We start from the raw sequence: 23,407 nt of genomic DNA on the forward strand, positions 1-23,407 counted from the left end.
AACTCAAGAAGGCGGTTATTATTTGCATCAGAAATCGAACTGATCGGCTGATAAACGTATTTTCCCTAATTATGCTTCCACGCAACTACATTACTGTACATGGAGCACATGCCGCATTGCGGCCAGTCGCAAGGTATATCCACTTAAAACTGTTTCTGAGGATGGCACCAGTTTCAAGGTATTCATTCACACCACGCTCGGCAAAATATCTTGGAGTTCCAATTATTTATGTGCTTCAGTGCATAAAAAGACGTTTCGGCAAAAAAAAAACAAAACGTTACAAAAAGCGAAGTGGAATGGCAAGAAAATTTTACTGTAATGTTGAAAGCGCATGTCCCGATAGCAGCGTCATCCTCAGGATTCGTTACAATGTGCCTAGTAATAATGTAAGCGGCTACTATTCATAAATTGCGTTATGTGCCATGAATGAGTTAGTTAAAATCTAGGCTACCGAGGTTTTCTCAATAACTCAATCACGCATTCCGGTTTACTGCGCAGCTAATGCCCGCCTATTCAAGTCATCCAGGTAGAGGATTTAGAAGCTTGCTATAGGCCACAGGTACAGTCATTGGGAGGTTCGCTTTAAAACCGGATAAACACTCGCAAGGATAGAACGGGCTTCTTGCCAATGTGACACCTTCGTTTAGCAGCGGGACGAGTGACCTAGGAAGTGAGAGGTTTTCTGTCCTTTCTTTCATTTTCTACGTACGTTGTCGCGCTGCTTACCAAAGCAGAAACATTGCCATTCTTAAGTAATTTTCATCTCAACGGAGTGGCATTAACAAGGATGTTACGACAACGACGACGGCATAAAAACGACAACGGCGAATGTGGCTGCATGATTTTATTCGCCGCCAGCTTATAAAAGATATGAGAGGTGTCCTTGAAGAGCCGCTTCTAGTGACGCTAACTCGAACATAAGTGCTGAAGTATTACTCTGTGTAAGAGTAATAAAAGTATTACTCTGTGAAGTATTACTCTGCGTGTAACTCAATCCAGAAGCTCCACTCACTGCATTAAGCGATTAAGAAAAAAGAAAAAAAATACAGTAGAGCTTCAACAATGGCTTCATGTCTGGACTCATACAGTGCTACCTTCAGCAGGCTGCCGCATCAGACATCGCCACTGCACTTGGCCCATAAATAGTGACGTTGCCCCAGTAGCAGTAATTAGTCGTTATGGAAATAAGTAAAATAAATTACGAGGAAAGGTAATTACAAGGAGCACGAGGTCATTATCGACGAGGACACTACTACGGTTTTTAAGGACACTCGAGATAAGCACACGACTGCAGCATTACGCTGTCCGTTATCTGGGCCAAGGAAGGCATGCTGCGAGTGCTTGACTCCTGCGGAAACGTGATACGCTCGACACGTGCTTCGGATGCGCCCCGGAGCAGGGGCGCTCACCTTTAATATCTTAAGAAAGGCTGGGCTACAGCAAGATGTACCCGACGGCTGCGCTCGTTTGGTTGAAGGACTGAAAGTTAACCCTGTTACGCAGAGCGACGAAGGGACTGGACGTAAGCGAGAAAACAACACAGCGGGTGTCGTGTGTTGCTCTCTCGCTTAATTAGTCTCTTCGTAGCTCTTCGCAGCAGTGTTAATTATGTCGAGCAAACTAGCCCACCGCGGAATGTTGGCTGAAAGTTAGCCGAGACGTTGCTGCAGTTCTTGCGCAGAATGCAGAGTTACGCGTCTTTCTTTAAATTTTCTTTTATCCCCTATATGACTTGTGGAAACTACTCACGAAAATAAATGAATTGGTGTTTCTTGTGCTGGAACTGACGCTGCGCTGTGATAGCGTGCGGTGATCGTGCCCAGTGGTAAGCTCGCTGTCTCACTTTCGCTCTACATGGTGTACCGCAAACACTAGCCAGAGGTTAAAAATATGCGAATGCCACGTAGCTGGACAGAACCAAGGTAATGTTGTTTGCCGTCGCTTGGAGATACTGTAATTATATTTCTTATTCTGCCAAGTCAGATAATTAGCATTAATTATTTATTCAGCTTCTCAAGTATTAAAACTAGACGAAAAGCACCAATGAGAAAATTGTACTGCGACATGAAAAACACCCCATACAATTTTCCGTTGCTTAATGCATGCTAGATAAAAATATTTTTCGAGCGTGAAGGAAGCCCGCAAATGCACACAAAGTGCTTCGAGCGGCAAGTCGCGCGGAAACATTGCGAAGTTGTTTACGGCGGCACACATTGCAAGCAGGCACGGGCTAGCCTTGCCTACAGCTGTGCACGGAGCGCCGTGGCCAGTGCACCAGAAAAACAAACGCAAGGTACTTGGGACGCACACCTCCTTGGAAGAAGTGTGGCACAGGAAGATTCTTCAGACGTATTTTGGTTCAGCGCATGTCTCTCTTCAACATACGAAGACGGCATTCTTAAGGAAATTTGGGTGACACTTGTGGACGGGAAAGGGCTAATGGTGGCTCAGGCCCGCGTGGCGAGTCACGTGAAGGAGGCGGCAGAGGCAGCAAAGCGGGATTTACGGACCACTGCCTATGTAAAGACGTGCTCAGTTTTTATGCTGATAGCAAATGCTGCACGGACGTGGAGCCATTCGTTTAAGGAGGATGACCATCGCGTACCATGCAGCAGTTTCAGAACTGTGGGTGGTGATGGCGATGACATGGTGATGCCAAGAAAGCGTTTTACGTTCCGGAGTCACTGTCAAAGTCGAGACGTCAAGCAGACTCAACCATCGCTCTGGAAAGTCCATGTGCTACTAGCTATCGCATCCAACAATCTCATGTGAACATGCGGGCTTCGATATAGAGATGCCGAATGTTTTCGAAAATCGTGTTATTATCGGGTATGAGAGTAATGGGAGATATGTTATTTTTTGCATAGAGTCATCTAGCTAGGCCTTTCATGAGAACAGGGGCATGAATACCTGCATTAATTTTAATAAGTTGTAGCATTTCATATCAGAAATCGGTGCTTCAGTTATATTAAACTGATCGTTACTGCGACTAAAATGGAAAGTGCCGAGAGCTTTTGATGCATCTTCTTGCCACTAAAAAATTCAATATAATGGTGAGGAGAGTGACGTGTGTTAAAGCTAACGTTTCACAAACGGAGCGATTGCAGCGCGGCGTAAGATGAGCACGGACAGATGATAAACCATGCCTGACTAGACAAACTAACGAAGCTCCTATTTTTTTTTATTATGAGGCTTTCGCTAAGTGACAAACACTAGGGAAATTAAACGCAAAACAGAAGCTCGACAACAACGCTATCTCTGTGAGGGAGTCGCAGACATCTCGTTAGCATGCGTCAGACATGGCGGCGCTACGTGCGTCACAGTCGTCTAGTTTGGCAACTGATTTCCCTCCACCCTCTTCCCAGGCCCTGACCCCCTTATCAGTTCCTTTATGCAGAGGACATGGTCCGTGCCAGATCAGAAACTCCTTAGCCGTTCCTTACGCAATCCCAGAAATAGTGCAGCCATATCTCTCTACACAAATAGTCCTCAGCAAATGAATTCTTTTCTTGAAAAGCCGAGCGGAAAGGAAAAACACTTGGCAGAATCCGACGAAAACACGTAGTCTACGCGAAACCAGTCTGGTCGTGTTCTTCAGGGACCTGACTACTGCCAACGCACTGCCAACGTACCGCTCTGTATGAGCAAATGCATATTTTGCTCGTTAGATATGCTAGTTCCGAGCTTCTTGTGCATTCATCCAACGTTGTGGCGTCAGGTGTGCAGCAGTAGTTCCTGCACGAAGCTCCACCGATCGGCATCAGCTGAATAAAGTAAACCGAAAGCACGTGACATATCGGTATTCAGACCTTATAGGGATACTGCATGTGGAGGCGAAACATGCGAAAATAATGAATGGGCGGCAATACAAACGAAGACAATTCGCTTTTACATACATGGTGTAGAAAACAGCCGACTCGTCCCGAACAATACCACAAAATAGGAAGAAAACATCTGATTTCCAAACATTCCCCCCCCTTTCCGTGAATTATTTCCTGCCCTTTAGGAGCACAAATACACATGCGACTGCGCGTTTTCAAAACAACTTGGCCGCAGCCGACGCGATGGTCCGCTACGTGGAGGTGGCCACGACACGGGCTCTCAGCCAGAACATGACACATGATCGTAGAATGGCTTCTACTCGCACTCAAGACAAATTCATGGGTGCAAAGCCTGCTTTAAGTCGTTCAGAAGGCAGAATTTTCGAGTTAGGAGGTACGGGTTTTTGGGCTCCTCGATGTTATATTTTGCGCGCTCCGCCGGCGCAAGCAATACACTGCCGTGTTATCACTCTCCCGAATCGCTCGTCGTGTTTTCGACAAGCGTGAGTAGCGAACGAAGGTATATGTTGTTGCGCGGTGATAAAAAGCCTTACGAACTTGTCCACTAAGATTCAACACACGCCAAACTTTGTCATTACGGCTGAGCAGCTTTTTTGTGACTGCGTCACAAAACTAGGTGTGGCGAGCGGGCCTCAGTGGTATCCGGAAAAGGTAACGAAATTAATTACGATAATGATGGGGACAAGAGAAAGCGTCACGAACTTGTCAAAGTAAAATTCTGTAGACGCGATGTAAAGTGCTTCACACGGCCGAGGTGCATTTCGGTAACTGCGTCACAAAGCCGGGTACGGCAAGCGTACGTAAAAACTACTGACATAAGCTACAATAATGTAGGATCCAACAGAAAGCGTCGGAAACATCTTCTAGTATGGGTCAAAAATTCAAATTACCTGCGCCAGGACGGCCAGCCTGTTCTTCGCTGACTGCGTCATAAGTCTCGGTTCTCGGCCGAATGTCTAAATTACTTGAAATGCGTTGCAGACTGTCAAATAATATTGCGCACCTTGCCGTAGCCAAATACTGCAGTGGTGCTGGAGCGAAATGCAGAATTAACGCAAGAATACGCCGGGAGCCAAACTCACCAGGCTACATTAAAAAAATTCAGTGCCCTTCCACTTCGAAAGGATGACCAGCGAAGCTGGGTATGTGGGCCCCTAATGGTGAACTGCACCTCCTCCGCGGGTGGACCCAGCATTACCTTATCTTCGGAATCGGCCCACGTATAGGGAGTGCTTAACGCTTGCGTCAGCTCTGCCTTGGGTCGGCCCGGCATTGCACTAACCGCTAGATCGGCCCACGTTTAGGGAGTGTCGTGTCTACACACGGACACAATCCTGGGGGAACTAGACATTAACGGCTTCACTGTAAAAAGAAAAACAAAGAGACGGGCCGTCGAACAGGGGAACTTCACAGCTTCCCATGCGCAGTCGGCCTCGGCCGCATCGGTGGCGTGTCCGGCGGATGATGCATGCATCTGACGGGTCTGGCGTGTCGTTAGCTCGTTGCTAGCTGACGCAAGGAAAATAAGTCACAAAGCATAAGTTATACGAAAAACTTCTTTAGTTTTAGCGGGAAGGATGAAAAATACAGAAGAATGTTGTTAACTTCATTTCCATTCTTCTTTCTCGATGCTCGTGGCGGCTAACGGACGGCATTAATACCAGCATGATGCATTTCCTGTTGCAAGTTTTCGCTGATTGCCCCTCTTGTTGAATTTTTCTGTTCGTTGCGGCCTGACTAAACATGGCCATGAATTCTACCATGCATGCCAACATAGACTGTAATAAAGTGAGACAAATGCGCTTAGAAAACAATTATTTCAACAAAAGACGATACGAACACTGAGTCGCAATGACGGCACAATTAAAAAACGACGAGACTTAACTTTTAGGCTGATTGCATTGAATGTTTTACAGGCATGGTGCTTTAGCCACCCAAACACTTCCATGCCTCGATGGTTATCATTGCCTCTGGGACTTCAAAATTTCCGAAGTTTGTAATCCGTTGACAATCACAGATGACGACGTGCTACGCCCACGCCGTACATTCATAAACTTTATATACACAAGGCAGGTTCTTGAACCGATAAATATTTGTACTCGTGGTCATTCGTAACAATAGGCGAAGAGACACAACTTTTAGGCTGATTGCATTGAATGTTTTACAGGCATGGTCCTTTGCACACCCAAGCACTTCCATGTCTCGCTGATTATCATTGCCTCTCGCACCTCAACATCTCCGAAGTTTGTAATCCGTTGACAATCCCAGATGACGAAGTACTACGCCCACGCCGTACATTCATAACGTTTATACACCTAAGGCAGGTGGTTCAATTGGCAGACATTTGCACTCATAGTCACCCAATTGGGCTTCAAGTTGGTAATGTACTACACAAACGGTTACCGAGTAAAAAACGTGGGCACAAACACAAGCCTTCCTTTTGCGCAGCTATGCCCACACTACATCGTGATCGCACACTTCAAGCTACAAGCGTTGACACTTTTCCTTCCGTTTCCTACCGTTTCAATGACGTGCGACGCCTGCAACGGTGACGGCGCTGCTCCTCATAGCGCCAGCGTTTCGACACGCCTGAAATAGTTGCCCAGGCCGTCGGTTCTGGTGCGCTGCTGAAGTCTCCACACGTGCGGAGTCGCACTATGTTGTCATTTCGCCGTATTCTCACACCCGTGTTCTAGAATGTTTCTCGTTTCAACACTTACTCGCGACACAAGAAAGTTGATGGCAGCAATGGTCTTTGACAGCAATGACCAATGCGCTTCATCGACTCTCTGCGTCAATTCTTCAGAATCGCAGCCTCTTCTTCCCGCGCAGGGGCGGCACTGTACTCAAGTCCGTGGAATGGATGAAGAACTTGCAGTCGAGAACGGTTTGATGTTACGAGGCTTAGAGCACCGTCTGAAGAGCCACACTGCAAGGCTATTCGCCTTTGCAACGAGAGCTCAATAACACGGCTATACTGTCCTCAGGACTGTTGGGATCAGGCTTGGTCGTTATAAAAGAGAATTGCAGAAACGGCAGCACGTGCTTTGTACTCCTGCGTAACCATCCGGACAGGATGCATCATCAAATTAACAGAGGAATTTCAGGTGTTTTACGTGCAGAAACCTGGATGCGAATATGAGGAATGCCGTAGTGGCGGATTCAGGAATAGTTTTGGCCAGTCGAGATTCTTTAGTGTGCAGACAAATTTAGGCAAACGACCATTTTTTTAACAAGAAAGTAATGTCTGCGAAGTTCCAGCGAAAACCGGACTGTCGACGTACGTCACGCTATCAACATGCGAATTTTCTTGCATACCAGCTGCAAGTTCGACGCTCGGCACATAAATGCGAGTGTTGCCTTCTATGTGCTTCTGCACTGCCAATGGAAACAATACAATAGAAGGGGCACATCGCAGACGCAGTGTGTTATCATTGTGCCACACACTGAGTGAAAAGGTTAAATTTAAATGTACAATAACTGCTTAAAGCCAAACAAGAAAACTTGCCGGAGTAACTTTGAAGGTTATGTTTGCTTCTGTGCGAAAAGGAAATCTCCATCTTAATAAAGTTGTCACTCACTCACTCACTCACTCACTCACTCACTCACTCACTCACTCACTCACTCACTCACTCACTCACTCACTCACTCACTCACTCACTCACTCACTCACTCACTCACTCACTCACTCACTCACTCACTCACTCACTCACTCACTCACTCACTCACTCACTCACTCACTCACTCACTCACTCACTCACTCACTCACTCACTCACTCACTCACTCACTCACTCACTCACTCACTCACTCACTCACTCACTCACTCACTCACTCACTCACTCACTCACTCACTCACTCACTCACTCACTCACTCACTCACTCACTCACTCACTCACTCACTCACTCACTCACTCACTTCATTACGGTTGGCTCCATGGTGGAAAACTCTTTCCATCGTGAATTTCTCGAACGTTATAAAAGACCGTGCCTATTTATTAACTTGTATTTGTAAACATGCAACAAAGGTGCCATGGATTCTTTACTCTTACTCTTTCGTGTTATGACCAACTGCTCTGAAAGAGGGATTAGCCAATGTCTTTTTTTTTTCATTCATTCAAATCGAAATGCAGCTGCCACGATCGCGATTGAACCCGCGTCCGCGAGCTCAGCAGAGGAGGTGTTCCCTCCCCCCGCGCCCACCTCCCATTCTTATATCACCAACTCTGGCGTACATTCGCTGATGTGGAAGCGGGAGACCAAAAGCCAGGTCTGGAGGCCAATGTTTCAACCTGAACTGAAGGCACTCGCGCCACCATGCGAGTCTCGCAGTGAGAATTCCTCGTGGAGTCTTTGTCTCTGTACGATGTCGGACCGCCTCAATTCTCAATTCACTGCAGTTGGTTTATTTTATCGCCCGCGCACCGTGAAGCTGGAATTTCATTTTATTTTTTGCTTAATTACTTATGCGTTTCGCATTTCGCAGATACCGCGGTCTTATATTGCACGGAACTCCAGTGTATTTATTTTCATTTCTGAGAAAGGCGGGAAAAAAATGTGCAGAGCAACCAGCGGCTTAGATAGGCGTTCTGCGATAAGCTTGAAACGGACACAGGCGCATTTGATTATCTCGACTGGACGGTGTTGCGTGCGACGTTTCACGCCAGCGCCCGAAGCTCTTGGGCTCCTTGGGTTTCTCTTGAATCTAAAATTCCACATAGCAACACGGTCTGCGATATGAATGCCTCGTGACTGACGCTGCTACAGACCTCTGAGCATGAGTGTAAGTTGGAGAAAAAAAATGTTAGCGCAACACCATGCAGAAAATTATCGTGCGTTTTCAGCTTTCCTTCAACTATAGTTCACTTAGCCTTGACTTGCCATCTGTAGGAGCTTTACGAATCGCACTTTGTCCTCCTCTTCTGACTGGGCCTCGTAGTCATCAGCATATTTCGTTCCATTCAGTTAAATTGACAGTTTAAAATTTCTAGGCTTGATTATATTATTATTTATCTTTGCAAGTTTTATATACCACGTCTTTCTATGACAACTATCTCAAAAAACAGGCGATTAGAAATAAGTTCAGATTCCACATTCTACACTTCCATGACTTTATATATTTACATTTGTTTCAAAGTGCGGAAACATTAACCCGAATAGCGATGAATTTTGCTATAAGTTTTGTGCACTTATTGGAGTGATTAGGAATATATTGCTTGCCAAATGTTTGTTAATAATCGTATAGACCACTATCATTCGAATTCTGATATACGTTGTTATTTGGAAGCTTAGCGGGTAAAAATCAAAATTTTCTCTCGAATACCCTATTTTTATTGCTATGAGGCAGTACGTGCCGAAACTTGCGGTATTAATGTTTAAATTGAAATGCAAAAGTATACACCCCGTGAGTTATTAGGACTATATCAATTTTTTTGATCGCCTGTGCCACACAACCCAATTTTTGTTCTTGACCTGGATTAGACAAAGCTGGACCGAGCTAGAGAGGGAGAACAAGAGATGGAAGACAGAGAGGTTAAACAGGTTGATTGTCCGAAGGCGGATCTTATATTACCACAATAAATCAATATGCATAATCGACTGGTTAACAATTGTCAACTAATGATAACTAAATACCACTTCACGGCCCATGCTGCAGTTGACGAATGGTAGCTGCCACATTTGCAAGGTGTATTCACTTGGAATGAGTTATATGGATGACACCTGTTTCAAGCTTTTCATTCCAAAAGTGTGCTACGAAATTCATTGTCACTCCAGATAATTCTGACGTTGATTATATTAAACACTGTTTCGTTAAAGTGGAGCAAAAATACATTTTTACCACATGTTTGACGGCACACATATTGAAATCGGTGCCATCCTGAGGATTCGTTCTAAGTGCATATGCCCTGCAAACTCACCAGGCACAATTATTAAATTGCAATATGGGCTGCGATATAATTACAAGCCTAACTAGTTAATTCTTGTTTGTGAAGGAAATATATATAGTGATTGATTGCGAAAGTAATGTTCGCCTCTTTGAGCAATCAAGTTTAAAGATTAGAATTGTGCTGTTTGTGACAGGCATTTTTTAATTGTGTATTGCTGAAATAAACACCACATATTACCGTAAATTACTTGCAGCTGCTACGCTCTGAATTACTGGCTTTAGAACGCATCTTCGACTGTGCAATACAGCTGAGCAAAGAATAGCCGAGTGGACAAGCAAAATCACTAGAATGAAGTAATTTTACAAGACAAGTTTTACCATGTTTAAATAAAAGTGAACGTCACTACACAGGCAAAGAAAACAGGTCACATTTTAGCTTAGTTGCTCGCTTCATTTGACCGTATTAGGCTGTTTACTTGAAGGAAGGAAATTCCGTCCGTCGTAATTACCTTCTTGCTCCTCCCACAGGTTTGGAGAGAAAGGGGTATATGCAGTACGACGCTTACAAGAACATGGCTTGGCCTTCGTTAGGGATGATGATTTGATTACCAAATGTGATCGCTCATCTGAAATGATCTTCAACCTGTGCGACCTCAGCCTAACATGTCGGGCAATTATGTGACATCGAACATTTTTGCTAATTTCTTTTAAATAATAATAATAAGCATTACTTTATTATAATACATTCGATCACTATTATATCGTAAACATATTCTGAAAGATACACTTCGTTAGGATTCGTGATACAGAGCCGAAATTTGGCGTCATAGGAAATACATGGCTTTTCATATTCTCATGGTGCTGTCGTGGCCACTAACTTTCACTGAAAGAGCTTGTTTTCCATTCTCCACACATAAGCATTAGTTCACATTTAGATAAAAAATGAAGTCTTATCGGCCCTCGTGGATGGCTCCAGCGGTGGCTACTGCCTTGAACTGCCTCGGCTTTCTAGCCTCACAGACTAAATTGTACCGACTTTGTTCACCTGCCACGTATGTCCATGACGCATGTCGATCACACAGTGCGTTCGGCGGCTGTTCGATATGTTGACTACTTCGTGACAACCCTTGCTGGCGTTATGCTCACTCACGACGTCACTTTTCCCCATACAGTGCTGACCTTAATGGATGATGGAACTTGTAATACACCTGTGAACTTTGGTTTCACCAAGCAAGTCCTTCCAGAGGCGATTACCGCGGCCTACCTTTACACAAGATAGATGCTTTTGCAATGGTCACTGCTTACCCTCAGGACAGTACTCCGGCGTCGGCTACTGTGACAGCCACGAAATTCGGACTGTAATTGCCTCTGAAACTTTGCCTAAGTAGGCAGAAGCCCCCCGGTGCCTTCTCGTATGCTGTGGAGAAATTTTTTACAGGGACAATGGTCCTTTGGCACAAATTGGTAGTCTTACCAATGGAATGCACACTGGCGATGTCGACCCTGTTCACCGACGTCGAGTTCACTACCGTGTGGATGCGTCAGAGCGACACGTGGTCGACGTAACTAAAGATGATGCTTGCGAATGCGATTGTCGAACCATACTCTATTCCCTGGGCGTCGCGTGTCTTGTTAGACGAAAAAGAAAGGGATGAATTGTGGCGCTTTTGCGTCGACAACCTCCACCTCAAAACATTGCGATGACACCAAACCTTTCCTGCGATTTGATGATGCCTTGATAGACTATATGGTGCTGCCTACTTCTCTGGTTTCGGCCTTCGCCCAGGATTTACATACTGCTGTGGACACCATCGACCAAGATAAAGCAGCCCCTGTTAATCCTGATAAGTTCAAGGTCACACCTTTCCATTCGTGTAATGCCCCAGCCACCTTCGAGCGAACAACAAATTCACGAGATCGAGAACTGAAAATGCCTGTGTTACACGACGTAACTGTGTTTTCACGAACGTTCAAAACGCACCTTGAACACTTCTCGGGGACTAGGGTGGTTGCTTGGGCTAGTTGGTAGTTCATGATCAAAAATAACGTACAGCGCGAAGGACAAGGACAGCGATAGACGACATACACAGCGCTGTGTATGTCGTCTATCGCTGTTCTTGTCCTTCGCGCTGTACGTTATTTTTGATCACTTCTTGGGGGTTAGTGACGTGTTTCGCCGGGCCGGATGGCAGCTGAATTCGTCCAAGTGTCATTTTGGTCACCGCCGCAATACCATCCTTGGGCAATATGTACCACCACGAGAAACTTTTTGCAGACTACTAGTGACATGGGAAAAAGTCGAACTTTTTTTTGCGTGTTCATTCTGCAGCCTGAGCATTCAGCCTGAAATTCACTGAAAGAAACGATGTGTGCGTCTTTCGAGAAATATAGTCTTAACTTTAACACCTTTAACACTTTAACAACTCCGTGGCCACGCCAAACGCAAACTTGACAGTTTTATTGCTGCCATGGTTTGCACCTCTAAAACCAAAATGGCGTTTTTGTATCGTCACCACCTTGTCGCCCTGATTTTGTAATGGCGCCTGTGCACTGTGGTCTGAAAATCCACAGCGTTCGTTAAAATGCTGAGTGCACCAAGAAGTTATTGCACTATGCCGTATTACGAATCCGGCGTCATGTGGTCTTGATATGAGCGGTAATTCCGCATCTGAATAATACTCATTATGCGCTAAAATGCCGTGCGATTAAGGGTGCAGGTAACAGCAGGTAATGAAGTGTCAAAAGATTAGACCCATGTCGGATCTTGACATTCTCGTATTTACAGTCACTATATATATATATATATATATATATATATATATATATATATATATATATATATATATATATATAAATTGTTTGCTTTCTTTTTACTTGATACTCGCCAGGGTCACATTATTTTGCGTTTAGTATTCCTCGTAGGTTGTAGGTGCTGCTCATAGTTTTCTATTTTACATTCGGGCCTCCTTCTGTACAATAACGTTTCTACGTATTTACATAGGCTGTAACGTTCAATTGAATCGAGGCAGCCCGAACCCATCGCTTTGAAGTTGCGCGCTCCGGCTGTCGTGACAAAGAGAAATTTGCGTCACGCTCGCTCTCTTGCTGTTTGCAAAATGTATCAGTTGTTGGCGCGAGGCCTTTCCCCGTTTTCAAGTGCGTCCGCTATCGGCGTGCCCTTTGCGCGGTCCGCGAAGCGACTCACGCAACCGCCGCCAGTGAAAGTCGCCGGCCGTCTCGAGGATGGTTGTCTCCAAGCATTTCTGCTTGCTCTGCGTATTTCTCCCTCCTCGCTCGGCTTTTTTAACTCGGTCTATCAGCGGTAGCAGCTGCAAAACAGCACGCGAGCTTGGGGAAGGAGGGAACGCAGTGGCACATCAACAGCCGCGGAAACTGCCGCGGACGCCGGGCTATCTCCGCGACGGGACCAGTGTAAGCTTACAGAATGTGGCGTGGCGGCCGGTCTGGGCGACCGCTTTCAGGCTCGCTGAGTGGCCTTGGCTCCAGGGCGCGTCGGCTGGACATAGCGCGAGGGTGTCTCGGCGCCGTAATCTCGAAGACGCGGGCAAAGGAACGTGCAAGGAGCCTGCGAAACGGACAGGAAACGAGGCAAATGACGCCATTGTAAGAGGAGCGCGGCAGGGTTGGCGGGTTCTAGTGGCCTGCTCTAGAGGTGACGCCTCGCTTGAAGGGCACACAGAACGGCCCAGTTCGCTCCTTCAAGTGCAGACGGTCCGTTCACGTTTGTCTAAGCTCTGTCTTTTTATTACTCCGCATTCAAGATGAAGGTGCCGGTAGATGGCGCTGGTTATCCTATTCTCTATCCTACCTATACCTAGGTAGGACATTAGGCAGTATAATAGCAAGAGATTGGTGGCGTAACCCACCGCCCCGTTCGAAAGGGGACGCTCATAACATGCATCCATCCATTTATCTTAGTTCATAGATGTCCCGCAAACGATAAAGCAGTTTCGGACAAATACGGAAAAAATATTATACTGATAGCAGTTGCAAAGGGCACACACGATCATACAACATAAATAAAAGATTAAATCCGGTAGAACGAATCCGCCAGTGAATCTCGACGTTCACGCGGTTAGTGTTGAAACGACGTAGCGACACCGGAAGTTATTTGCCAACGCCAAAACGTCTATGCAGCCGGCCTGCTCTCTCACACTCTTTACTGCACACGCTGCGCCATCCAGCGACGAGGTCGTAAAGCCGAGCATGGCGAGGGTTTAACTCCGCCGATCATCGGAGAAATTTAAAGGGTCATTTTTTTTTTGCCATTGTACCGCTACACGTGCCCAGCTGCGTATGCCTAGATACCAAGGTTAATGTCAAGCCGGGATGCTAACCCTTCAAAACAGAGCAAAACTAGCACGCCTTAAGACCATTTACCAACGCGTAAACAATCAATTAAATCTGGATACCTCAAGATACATAACGAAATCTCAACCGAGGAAAGCACGTCATAACACCCCCCCTCCCACACACACACACTAAACGAGTATGCATTCCGTACTGACACCTGCAGGTCCTCATTCTTCCCGCAGACTATACTCGATTGGAGCGCTTTGAACGTGAGTTCTGTTAATAGTCCACCACTAACTGTCTTTATCACGCATGTTGAAAACGACCTACTTACATCTCAGTAATTATTTGGTTTTATCAGTATTGTCAATTTTTTGTTTTTGTCAGTCACATGTTAGGTTTCAGGCCAGGCCTCTCCACCCAGGACGCCATGAAGCTTATCAAGATCCAAATCCTGGAACACTGCACTCGGGACACGAGAGCCATCCTTGGTTTGGACCTGGAGAGGGCCTTTGATAACATACGTCACGAGTTTGTTCTCGACGCCATCTCCAAACTCGACCTGGGCTCGTCCTTCCATGCCTTCGTTAGGTCTTTCCTGAGCAAACGATGCGCCATCCTCAAGGCTGGAGATTTAGAATCGGAGAAAATGGAGCTGAGCAGAAGAGGCACCCCGCAGGGGTCAGTCATCTCACCGCTCCTCTTCAACATCGCAATGGTCGACCTCTCAAGATACCTAGGCAAGGTCCAGGGCATGGGTCACACGATCTACGCGGACGACATCACTGTCTGGTGCGCGGGTGGCAGTGACGGACAAGCCGAAGCCGCTCACCAGGAAGCTGACGACACTACAGAGCGCTGAGATGACGAGAGAGTGCGGCCCGCAGCGCGCTGAGTCGCGTACCTCAGGACCTTCATTAAAGTTTTGCATCCATCCATCCATTGTCAGTGTCACTTTGTTTACTGCCGTAGTTTTCGATTTTGTGGCACAGTTATTTGTCCAACCCCAATCTTGCAGCATGAACCTCACTGTATATTTCTTGTACTCTTGCCGATCTATAAGTTTGTTCTATGTAATAATGTGCATTTCTAAACTGTTTTTTCATTGTCATGTTTGTATGTCAGTGTATTTTTTGCATTCCCTTTCTGTTGCGATCCCCGACGGAATTGTCGGTGTGGCATAAATAAATAAATAAATAAATAAATAAATAAATAAAAGAAATAAAAAGATGTTCTTAGTTGGTTGGCTTCCCTTACACACAAGCTACATACAATTCTTGATCGTCGTTCTGTAGCTGACTGTGTCTTCCTAGATTTCGCAAAAGCTATTGAAAAAGTTTGCCACAGTTTTTATGCGAAGCATATTACGAGAGCTCAACCCAGCTCCTCAGGCGCGGCGGTGTCGCCATGAAACCACGTGACACCGTGACGTCACGACAGAGGAGAAGTGGCTTTGGCTCAACTCTTGCGAGACGGGCTGGGTGGGAATCGAACCAGGGTCTCCGGAGTGTGGGACGGAGACGCTACCACTGAGCCACGAGTACGATGCTTCAAAGCGGTACAAAAGCGCCTCTAGTGAATGCGGTGTTGCCTTAGAAACGAGCTGTTTCTAAGGCGTGCGTCTCTTGCTCAGGCGCACATTTCGTTGCCGCGCCGAACGCTGCTTTCCTCGACGCTCACCGCGTCCAATGCGGGGCGCGTAGTCGCTGCCCTGTAGCCCATTGTCTTACACTCCTTGGCGGGTCGACGGGAACGCTGTCGCGTTCCACTCTTGAAGGCGAAGCAGTAATGCATGAGTTGTTTCTTCGTCTAGCCGAACCAAATATAGCCAAGCAACAGCAGTTCACCAGGCTAAACAGTGGTTCAACAACTAAAATAAAGGCTAGTATGCTTCGCATCCTGGGCTTAACCTTACCTAAGCGACAGCCATTTTTTTTCTCTTTAAATTAAGCAAATTGCACATTGATAGGACACTTCTCTCCTGGATCGAATATTTTCTAACCGGGCGCTCCCAATTCGTGTCTGCTAACACTTATGATTCCCCGTTGATGCCAGTTCATTCTGGCGTGCCCCAAGGTTCAGTGCTCGGCCCTCTCCCGTTTCTCATTTATATTAATGACTTGCCGCAATGCGTGACCTCTAACATTGACTTATTCACGGACGATTGCGTAGTCTTCCGAGAAATTATTGACCAAAATGATGTTACGATCCTTCAAAACGATATCAACTGTATATCTAGCTGGTGTAAAATCCGGCTGATGGAACTCAACACAACGAAATGTAAGGTATTACGTATCTCCCATACAACTTTTTGCCCCACTTCCTACTTGCTCGAGAATTTCGCTCTTGAATCCGTAACGTCATATTTCTACTTAGGTGTCCACATAACTTCCCCTCTTTCTTGGTCTCTTCATATTAGCAATGTCATTAGCAATGCAAACCGCTCGTTAGGTTACTTCCAGCGCAATTTTTCATCTGCTCGTGTTTCTTTAAAACTCCAGCTTTACAAACCTTTAGTGCGAAGTAAACTCGGATATGCCTCTTCCATCTGGGACCCCAGCACTGCTATATTGACCTCTGCCCTCGAGCTTGTCCAAAATACCTCTGTCCGCATCATTCTAGGAAACTACAGTCGTAGTGCCAGTATCACTTTAATGAAATAGTCCCTACAGCTTGCGTCACTCGCCTGTCGACGCAAATTTTCTCGCCTACGTCTCTCCCACAAGATATACTACAGTCCCGCCCTGCACAACGACCTTATTCTTCCTCCATCATACATTTAACCTCGTTTCGATCATGCACAAAAGGTGGGAATAATGTCGTGCTTAACGGAAACATGTTATCAATCGTTTGTACCCCGCACCTCACAGGACTAGAACCACCTTCCGGGATCAGTCACGTCCACTGCTCACTGTTCCCAGTTTCATAATGTTCTAACACAAGTGTATTGCAATGTAACTAACGAACTCTGTAAATATATTTGTTTAGTTTAATATAATTGCCTGAATTTTTGTTACTTCCCGCTTTTGTCTCATCTTTTTAGCTACCATTGTATTAGCAGAAGAAAAACCTGTATCGTGTCTTTTTTCCCGTACGTTCCACTCCCCTCTGTAATGCCTCTGGCCATGAGGGTAAAACTAATAAATAAATAAATAAATAAATAAATAAATAAATAAATAAATAAATAAATAAATAAATAAATAAATAAATAAATAAATCCTTTATGTCAGTTTCCTTACTTAGTAAACTGACGTTAAGGAGTGAAAAAGTAGTTTTCTCGAGTGCTTAAGAAGCCTTACCAACCTAAGAGCAAAAATCAAAGAAAAAATTCTTCCCAGTACCTAAACAACGTATGAAAGCACATTCAAAGGTTCAGAACATGTTACATTGTTTTCAGGTTAGTATAAGTATCCTAAAGTAACTAGCATACCCTAAACATAATAAACAAATGAGATTAGCAAAAGAGGCTCCAGATAGCTTACAACATATCGGCATAATAGTACGACACAGCTTACATGTTTCTATATGAGTAATAGCAACGGAATCAATTCGCCGTAATGAGGCCAATAAGGTGGCGAGATATACTGCGAAAAGCTATAACATGATTTAATGCTTGGTTATATTGGTGTCGTTACAGAAGTCATCAGATGCAGCCGTAGATAAAGTGTGAACATATGCAGCAATATGTACAACATAATGTACAACACTGAAATAAGAGGAGATTACCAGGGTAGTAGCATATTTTACTCAACAAATAATTTACACAGTGTAGAAAACGACATTGATGTGAGTTTTTCATACAGAACAGTATTGAGAAATTTAGGTAAAATATATTAAGGCACCTGGGAACCATAAAATTTGCTCCGCAATGGAGCAAAGTATAAACGTTTCTTTGTCAGATTTAATATGGCGTTCGGTGTGATGACAGTTTTCCCAGCTCAAAGAAATATGGGTCATTCCGTGCTATCTTATTTTTATCAAAGCATGTGAATACGAATTGAGATATATTGTTTAAAGGTACACTCCTACCTTATAAGCGTATATGACAAGCTGAGGTACTAAAAGCCGCATTTCCTAGAGCCCGAAGCAGTTTCTTTTGTAGTGGAAATAGATTTGGGGAGTTAGATGCTGTAGTTCTTCCCCAGTCTAATGATCAGTAATTTAAATTAAAGTAAAAAAAATGAATGGCATAATAACTATTCCACTTCGCTTTGTCAGGCAGAATAGATTTGTTGCGATTTTTCATGCCGACTATTGTGGAGGAGGTATAACAGGGTCTACTTACCTGATTGTTCCGAGACATTGTAGCAATAAGGTTGCCCCAAGGGCCGTAACTCTTTCAACATATTTGCATATCAGTTCCAGTAAGAAACGGACGCATGGATTAGGCACATGCTTTCCTTCCGGACGAAAAAATGATTGCTCTGCTCTTCTCTTTATTTATTTTAATGAATTGGTTGACGACCATGCTGGCAATAAACCTAATATATTCTTACTGTATCAGGTATTTCTTTAATGTCGTTTGAAGAGAAAAAGGGACTAGCGTTATTAGGGTAAATGATTCTGTCGGAAGATAATGTAATTGTTGGAAGTTTGCGATATCGTTGACATGTACCGGGTGTCCCAGCGAACTTTAGGCTAACAGCGACCAACCATGTTCAGGCGTCAGATCCCTGATGAGCGAACACCACATGTGTTAATATCATGTCTTGCACCGTGTTTTTTTTTCAGCTTTTCTTTTATTGAACAGCGGGGCTAACTTTAGCTGGGGCACCCTATATATTGAGAAGGAGAGGCTCTAGGGCACGACATTGTATCGCCTCATTTGTAATTTGTATCGACTCAAAGCAATAGTAGTTAACTAAAATGTATTGAGATTGATGTAAAAAATATAATTTTGCGTGATTTTGCCCGCGAATTTCCTATTGTTCAAATTCATCAGAAATGATGGTGTGGTTAAGCATTATCAAAGGCCTCACCGAAGTTTACAAGTATGCCTACAGTAAAAAGTTGTGGTTCAAACTTTTGCATTATGTATTACTTTTAAGGAAGTAAGGCCTCTTCTGTGGATGTATCTTTAACCAAGCCGCAGAGGGAGTCAGTTATAATTTAATGTTTCAGAATGAATTTAAAACGACGACTATGAATTGCACGCTTCAGACCTCTACCGAAAAGGGAAAGTGCAAAGATCGGCCTATAATTTTCCAGACGTTTCTATCCCCTTTCTTAGTAATATTCGCGGCCCTTGGCTACTGCACAATAGCAAGAAACGTTCCTATGGTGAGTTAAACACTTTATAGAGGGTGTTTCACTTGGGCCGAACTTTAAAAAAATATGCAAATACTGCGTAGAACGACAGAACCAAGGTTGTTTGCCGTCGCTTGGAGATACTGAGATTAGTTTTTGCATTCGGCGTAATTTATATTTACCCGTAATTAATCACCTTTTCCATATTTCATTAACTGAAAAGTGTCGAAGAGATAATTGTAGAGCAACATGAAAAATTCCCTGCACAGCTTTCCGTTGTTTAATACGTGCTACACAGACGTGTTTTAACGCCATAGCGCTAACGAGCTCCTATCACAGAAAATCCGTCGTTGGCCTCTCCCGTCCGGCGTCGGACGTTGTTATGTCGAATAGATTTTCGAACCACACATACCCAGGCCTTCCATGTGATGCAAGAAATTGACTGAGCTATTTGAATTTCTCATGCTAAAATACCTGAAAAACTTGTCAACTACGACTTACACAAAAGCTACAGGCATGATAGCTCGCGGATTGTAATTTCATTATACGAGAAAACATAATTCTGCTGCGCAAAAACTCAGACGAACCCCTTTTCCAGCGTTTCTACAATTCATAGCCCGGAGACGGCGTCCGGCATTTGCGCACGCCGGTGCGTAAATATCTCGGAGTCCACGGAGCGGCACGCCCGGTTCCTTGAAACACTTCCAGATGGCACTCGGCTCCGGCGAATCGCGGCCTATGCAAGAGGCCGCGTTTAAACCAGCAAGCCCGCCTTCGTGCATAACGTTCGTCGCGAGCGTTTCCCGCTAAACGTTACGGTTAGACACGCTACAGTTGATGGGAAGCGTGAGAAGCAGTCAGGGATCTTTGAATGCTATCGCGTTCCACTCTTAAGCCGACGCTTAAGCGTCCTACAATTTTTTTTCAAGTGTGAAATAAGCCCGCGAATACACGCAAAGTACCTAGAGTGGCTAGTCACACGGCAATTTTCCGTGTATTTCTGGGCATCTTTCACGCTTATGTAGCACTTATGTACACGTATTGAGCAACAGAAAGCTGTGTCGGGTATTTTTCATGCTGTTCTACAATTTCCTCATTGACACTTTCATCTAAACATATTAATTGAGAACTTGTACAGTTATTTAAAACTAATTATTAAATTGGGTAGAATGCCAAAAATAATCCGAGAATCCCCAAGCGACGACAAACAATATTATCTTGCTTCTGTGCAGGTACCTGGCTTTTGGGTATACTTAAAGTTTGGCCCAAGGTAAGCGAAACACCCTGCATATACGAAAGAGAGGCCCAATTAATAACCAAACATATTTTACAGGCGTGGATTGGATGCTTAACGTATCAAGGCGCGATGTGGATTTTAGGTCATTGCATAAATATTGATAGTATAAAAGTTCTGTTGCCTGTAAGGCTGCCATGAAACAGAAGCTTAATATCTATAAAACCAAGTTAACTGCTGTTTCATAAAATTCAAAAATACATTTCAACAAATAGGGCCTCCACGGACAGCAGTAAGCATTCTGAATGCTGTGACAATTCAAGGAGCACTAATATTTTTAAATACAGAGCAACAAAGGTTACTAAACTGACAGAAAATAAAACGGCTACAACTCGGTTTCCCTGTCATAGGCGAGGCTGATTCATAGAGAATTACTACGTGTTGCTACAGAGCACGGGATTATCAAACTGGGTTTTCACTAATGCTACCCAAGCGAACAACGGAACGATAATCATGAGTGGAAGGCCTCAATTTTAGCCAGTATCTAAATGACATCAATAGCAAACACAAAGAATCGCGGAAGGCCTCAATTTGATACAACTATCTCAACGACGTCAACAGCAGCAAACAAAGAGTCGTAACCTCTATACAACACAATGAGCCAACCTTCTGGCGCATAATGGTGAGATCAAAACAATGCTGTCGAAACATGAGATGTAGTCTGTCTTCTTCCATAGTAAAGTATCGCACGGAGTCACACGGAATCGCTCATATCTCTTATACTTTACCTAAGTCTACAATATTTCAAGTATTTCCCTTCGATAATATATCTCTTAGGCGAGATCCTTTCTTCTTCCCTTGTGCAATCTTGTGGAAAAATCCGTGACCAAGTAAACTGAGCCTCTACAAGCGGATAATATACAAGTGCAGAAAAGGGAGCCATGCGACTTATATAACCATAGTATAGCATCTAGAACAACAGAGAACATTTAAAGATTGCAGAAATTTATTATTGTAGCTTTGATCACAAAGCTGTATTTGTCGAAGTGGTTCGCCTTTCTCGGCATTTTCATGTTTACGTGTTTCCCATAGTCACTCTTATCGTATTCCTGCGGCTGTTGTGTATGTGTGTTTGTGTGCGCTGTGCTTTCCATCAACGAGGACCGCCATGTGTACGTCAACAGCAACACTCGAACACTTGGTGAACCACCCAGCAACAATTGTTTTCGTTGCATGTGAGCTTTAGAACTGATTGTCCCTATAGTCGTTTATCTATTCTTTGACACTTTGTTTGAGCTCATTTGTGAAAAATGAGAAAAGCAGTAGCCAGCACCGTCTAACAGGCACTAACATCTCCTTGCATGCAGTTAAAAAAGAAAAAAAGAAGTCTCATTTTCCCCCGAAGGGAGAAGCATTGACAGCGGCACTAAGGTGTAGCGTTGGGCTTCGACTGCTTCGCTGAGGGCCTCTACTTTGGGATTCAGCGAAACGCATGTTTGCGCCACAGTCCAGAAATTTCTTATTGAGTCCAACCGAATGCGCGGTTAAATTTGCATCGTTTTTATTTTTGTGATCTTTCGAATTAATGATTATTGATTATTCTTACAGTTATTGCTTTTATTTGGACATGTAATTTCACCTTTCAGGAGCACTTAGTGTACAGCAGTCCTGAGAGCTTATTTGTAATTAATAGCGCTGAATAAATGTGGCTGTAGCGTTGTGGGGAAGCCAGTTCGGTCGCTCCATTGGCAGAGTATCACACGCGTAATGTGGGAGATGTGGATTCGGCTTTCTCCGATGGCAAGAGCCGTCTCGGTCTTTCTTTTTGTTTCCGAAGTTTAAGTTTAAGTAAAAAACTAGCTAATATATCTTGCACTTCTATTGATTTCGTAATCTGTTGCCTTCACGCGATTGTTATTAGACAAAAGTCGAGCCCTCGAGTTCTCCATATTATCACTAAGTGCAATGTGAATGAATTCTGGGGTTCTACGCGCCAAAACTACTATTTGATTATGAGGCACGCGAAATACAATGTAAGGTATTACCGGACGATTGGAATTATACTGTTAGAATTTGAAGTTAAATGCTTAAAATTACAGAGAAAGTGATTCTTGGTAGACAAATGTTAAACAGTTGCACAACTTCACGGTTGTGTGCCTGTCTATGTTTTAAACTCCAGGTTTCACGTACAAAGCTTTCAGAAACTTCCAGGTGCCCAATGTGTTTCTCTCTCGGAGCTTCGAACGGGATATATTTGTATGAAACATCTTTCCTATAAATATAATTTTTGCTTCTTCTTGTAGGTGGCTTTCGTAATAAATTTATCATTTCAATCGATATTAAAAAGCTGTAGTAAATGTCATGTGCATTATTCTTGATAATCTGAGAAAACTTACAGGAAAGCTCGTACATAACGGAAATGGTGAGTTCAGAATGAAAAAAAAAATGCGGGCAGACCATTCAATCTTACCGGCGTCAGCCGCGGTAAAATGCTTGGAAGTATTCCTCTAGTATGCGTCCTGGAAATGTACTAACCGTGTGTGTTAATTTTCGGAGCACGCACGCCTTCGCTCCTGTAACATTTACGGAAACATTGCATTAATATGGCCAGGCCTGTTAACGCTGCTTTATATGTACAAAACTTTCATCGGCCGCAGATCTTCTGACAAACCGTACCTTTATTCCCATATCATCAGGAATGTAATAGATAAATATGCGTTTTTGTTACAACGAAATCTCTACAGTAAACAACAGGCTTTAAATTGTGATGCAAGTGGCATAAGCAAACAAGCCTTGACATTGACGAGAGATCATACTCTACGTGATAGTACGTTTTATCGCAGGTTTGCCGAAGCAAATATCTACGCTATAACTATATATGAGTG

General features: G+C 44.1%; 1 long non-coding RNA gene across 1 annotated transcript in view; it reads right to left on the reverse strand.

Annotated features, from left to right (window-relative positions):
• LOC135903673 (uncharacterized) overlaps positions 1–23,407 on the reverse strand; it is a 222,405-nt gene that overhangs the window by 74,245 nt on the left and 124,753 nt on the right. Inside the window, exon 2 of the long non-coding RNA XR_010564885.1 lies at positions 13,170–13,313. This is a non-coding gene — a long non-coding RNA (uncharacterized lncRNA). The remainder of the gene's footprint in view (positions 1–13,169; positions 13,314–23,407) is intronic.

Source organism: Dermacentor albipictus, chromosome 9 (genome assembly GCF_038994185.2).
Source record: "Dermacentor albipictus isolate Rhodes 1998 colony chromosome 9, USDA_Dalb.pri_finalv2, whole genome shotgun sequence".
Classification (NCBI taxonomy): domain Eukaryota; kingdom Metazoa; phylum Arthropoda; class Arachnida; order Ixodida; family Ixodidae; genus Dermacentor; species Dermacentor albipictus.